This window comes from Quercus robur, chromosome 4 (assembly GCF_932294415.1).
Source record: "Quercus robur chromosome 4, dhQueRobu3.1, whole genome shotgun sequence".
Taxonomy (NCBI): Eukaryota; Viridiplantae; Streptophyta; class Magnoliopsida; order Fagales; family Fagaceae; genus Quercus; species Quercus robur.
Window position 1 is genome coordinate 82,204,657 of NC_065537.1, and position 4,741 is coordinate 82,209,397.

Consider the following 4,741-nt stretch of genomic DNA (forward strand, 5'->3'; position numbering starts at 1 on the left):
TGCTAGGATCCTTTTGCCAACTTTACAACTCGCTAAGTGTTTTTCTTTTATCATTTCTTCGCTTTTGTTATGAATTCTTTTATTCAGGAACCTATGATAAAATGACACTCTGTGATCCGTACTATCTTTAATGACTTTTCCTATGTTCCTTAAATGATGACCATATTTTAATGAAATTTTCTTTTTCCTTCAGCCTTTGAATCTTAAATACTGCAAAGTCCAAGTTTGGACAAAATTAAGGAAGGATATCTGGGTCAAGACAAATATATATATATATATATATATACCTTTTGACACATGACCTAGGATCCACCTCACAGATGATTTCAAATACCCCACAAATAATTTCAAGTGCATGGTCTAGGATCACAGGCAAAAGTAAGTGCTCAGGATACCTAACCTAGCACTTGACAAAAAGGGGACCTGTCGAGTTCATGAACTGGGACCATATCTGTAAAAATAAAAAAAAATAAAAAAAAATTACATATTTATAAAATTAAAAAAAAAAAAAAGGATACCCAGTGTACCCAATTCAGTACTTGCGCAACAAAGTAACCACTAGGTACCTGATCCAAGACCTACAGTAAGGCTTGTAGGAACCATGGCCCAGGACTCAGTAAGAAAAAGAGAAAAGAGGAGAAAGAAAAGCAATGTATCAAAGGGAAACAAGCAAATCCATGTGCTATTAGGAGAAATTAAAAGCAGTCTTGAAACATAAACACTGAGAAACAGTTTTAAAATGCAAAGAAGTAGCCTCGAAACACAAACACAGATCTATGCAAAAAAAAAAAAAAAAAAAAAAAAGAGTAGTGTTTAAAAAAAAAAATATCTAGAAACTTATACAACCCCAAATTGTTTATACGCATCTAAAAAGGGAAAGGGGAAAAAACTAGGAAATGAGGCCGGCCAACAATGAGCCATCCAGAGGAATAACAGGCACAGTTAAAGAAGAAAGAATTCTCTGCCTTTTGACCTTCAAATCTTGCAAAGTCTTGTGAGCACGAGCCAGAGCTTCCTCAGCAACAGTAATCTCAACATCTATGCTCCTGGAAGCTTGCCTTTGGAACAGCACGTGGGCCAGTAGGCGCAAATGATCCAACAAGAAGGATATGTTGAACTTAGCCTTTAGAAGGTCCTGAACCACTCCCCTCCACTCCAAAAGCTTTTCTTCAAATAAGGAGTCTACAGAAGAATCTCTCAAAGAAACCAGCATAGCACACAGCAATTCCATCAAGATATTACCTAGAAAAATACCTCCCCTAAAACCGCTGGTGAAATCTCCATGACTCTTAAGCAAACTTTCTAGCAACGGCAGACCCTCCACAGGCACGGAAAAACACAGGAAGCTGCCATAAGAAGACCCAAAGGAATAGAAGTGGCTAGCAGGAAGGCTGTTGAACTCCATAAGATCAAAATGAGCTAAGAAGGTGAAAAGCCTTGAATCAAGATCTAAAGCAGCCACTCTGGGAACGTCTCCCATCACTGTATCTCCACCTGCAGAAATTGGAGAACCTTTAGCCTTTTAGTTTGTTTGAAGATCTGCAATCTAAATGGATCTCACAATTCCCTCAGGAACAACAAACTCAGAATCTCTAACACCTCTATCAACACTCACAAAAAGGGGAAAAACAGACTTAGTTCAAAAAAAAGGGGGGAGCAAAAAAAAAAAGAAAGAGAGAAGGAAAAAGAGCAAACCAGTATCAGCCTCCTGAGGCGGAACCTCCTTCTCCTGCTTCTATGGTTTCTTGGAAGATTCTGAGAAATGACACAAAGCAAGTTGAAGAAAGAGTAAGGAAACTGTGGCGAAACAGCTAAAAGAAGGTAGAGATGCAAGGCGCTTCACCATAGAAGAAGAAGGCGGGGAAAAGGTGTAAAAAAGAAAGAAAAAAAAGGAAACACAGTAAGAACGATCTACACTCACCTTCAGAATCCTCTGATTCCAAAGAAGAGGCAACGTTGGGAACAGGCCTCACACTAGCTTGACCTAAAAGGAGAAAGGAAAGAAGGAACTCAAAAAGGGAAGGAGAGAAAAGGGGGACAAAAGAGCAATAGAGTTAAACACTATTATAAAGGGGAATATGGCTCACCTGTTTGTTTAGATAGAGGCGTGCCTCCCAAAGTTTCTTTACTTAACACTGTCTGAGGAAACATGGTTCTGATAGGACTAGGAGTCGACTCAAGCTGAGGACTTTGGGATGCAGGGAGTTGGGAAGCTTTGGGATCCTGAGTGGCTTGGACACCCTGCATTGGCTGCCCAGTCTCCTTAGCCATGCCACTACCAAGGGGCTCCTCCTCCATAACGAGAAACGCAACAGAAAAGGCTGTAACCATCTCTTCCTCTAGAACCCTACCAACCATGGGAGGAGACACCTCTACCTAAAAAAAAAAGAGGGAAGACAAACAATAATAAGTGAAGACAACAGGGTGTCATAAACACACAGTACCAGAGAAAGGAATAAGAGCAAACAGAGAGGTGTGAATAAGGAAAGACCATACCACATCATCACCGAACGACTGACTTCTACCTTTTTTGAAGTTTGACTTGCGTTTGGACTGCAAAGGAAACAACCGCTCATTAGCTAAAAGGAGGAAGTGACTGCAACAATAGTAACAAATATAAAAGAGAGAAGAAGGAAAGAGGTCTTGCCCTTCTCTCTCTCTACAGATTCTTTAAGGGTCTTTTGTTTACTACGAGTATGCTTAGAGGGTCCTAAGGAGGGCTGAGATACAAAATCAGAGGATCCCAAAGGACCATGGATTGAAGAAGTCACAAGAACCTAGGAAAAAGAAGACTCTACCTTAGTTTTCTTCCGGGTCCTTGTAGCCAAAGGTTGCTAGACTTCCTTTTCCTCTGGAGTCACCAATTGTTTTTAGGATTTCCCAGTCTTTCTTTTTTTTGCTTTAGGACCAGCCTTCGTGTCTTCTATACTTTCTTCAATATCAACTGCTTTCAATTTTTCCAGTCTAATCCCTTTCTCCTTGCCTTTACCTGTGGGGGTGGTAGCGCCTATTGTCTCTATTGCACCCTTTTTAATGGGTACCCCGGAAGAAGTACCAATAATAAGACCACAGCCTAACCAAGTTGCTAGAAAATCTTGTGCATATATTACCCAGCCTCCCTTGGAGGCATGCCATTCTGTGAACCCCGTTTTACTACTTATAGCAGTAGAAACAATTCCAGCAGTAGGCAGGGATAAGCGTTTATTGGATGTTAGAGCAAAGGAAATACTAAGATTAGGGGTTTCCCTAATTGTGCCAGAGCCAACATAATCAACAAAAGAGTTTTGTATTCTCCTCCAGTAGCCAGTATAGCCATTGGAGGCAAAAACTCCTCTCTAGGAATTAGGCACTGCAAATTGAGGGCTCCTCCATGACCAATAGGAGAATGCCTGCAGCCTCAAAAAAGGATCAAAAGAGGGGAGAGACGATACTATATGCTTAAAAACTGGGGGAATATCCTGGTCGAAACCGAACTGCCGAAGTACCCAGTGCGCCAAGTAATGAGTATACCTTGGGCCACTCGAAGAACGCACAGGAAGCCAAGAGGAACTAATGCAAGCCAGGTAGGCTAAACTACCCTAGTCACTGCGACGTAGATCAAAAGTATTTCCTGTAGAAGCTAGAAAAGAAGACAACACAGAGTTGCAGGCAAAGCTAGTACCAAACTTCTGGGGAGATCTCCAGTGCAAATTTCTTGCTTAATCAAACAACTCAACCAGGTTGAGACCACCACCTTTTAGACTAATCCAACGAAAGATGATGGGAAAAGTATCAGCCGAATTACCACAAAGACCCTTAACTATATCATGGGATCCTTGGAATTTATCCTTTACAAACTTCAAATTCCTGCACTTAGCCAAAGTGGCTAAAGAATGATCCCACATAAATATCTAGAGAATGGCACAGTAAAGAGATGAAGTGATCACATAATAAGAATTGCCTTCGACTTCATCTCCGTGGAGCTGATCTAATTGGGAATAGACATGGCCTAAGAACAAAGGGGCTAAACGGTACTGAGCGCCTCAAGCCAACTTAATAGCTAACGGAAAGAAAGTAGACTTAATCCCGTACCTCGAGAACTCACAGAACAGAAATTTACTAAGCCAGAATGCTAGGAAACCAACTCGCCTGACTTCTTTATCTTTCTCACGAGAAAGGGTCATAACCCATCTCCCCATCCTGGCCAGCTTACCACCAGGAGAAGTAGTGCAACCACCAAAATGGCTAAACAACTTATTTTCTACCGTGAGATCCTCTTCAGAAAGACTAATGTCAAAAGGATTCTCATCCCCAAATACTGGGAGAAGGAAGTTATTGACCACATCCTACAGGGTAATTGTCAACTCACCAACAGAAAAGAAAAAGGTATGAAGAGAAGGGCACCAATGGCGTATCAGATGCCTGAGACCCTTAGCGTCTCTGAAACCCTTAAGATTCCTGGAAATTGCCACCGCTTTCAAGATCCCAACACACTCCAGGCGACCTACGAACTCCTCATTAGATAGTTCCTTATCCACCCAGATGGGCCAACCTTGGATTTTCCCCGGAACGAAATCAAAGAAGATAGGCACCGCCTCTCGAAGTCCCTGCCTGATCTAAAGATAAAAAATTTCTCTAGGGTCTGGAACCTGAGCGGAACCAGCAAAACTCGCCTGACCAGAAAACACCTAAGTATAAGGGGATGGAGGAGCCTTACCATGAGACCTTTAAGGGAAAGATAGACTGGGAGAATACCAGGGGT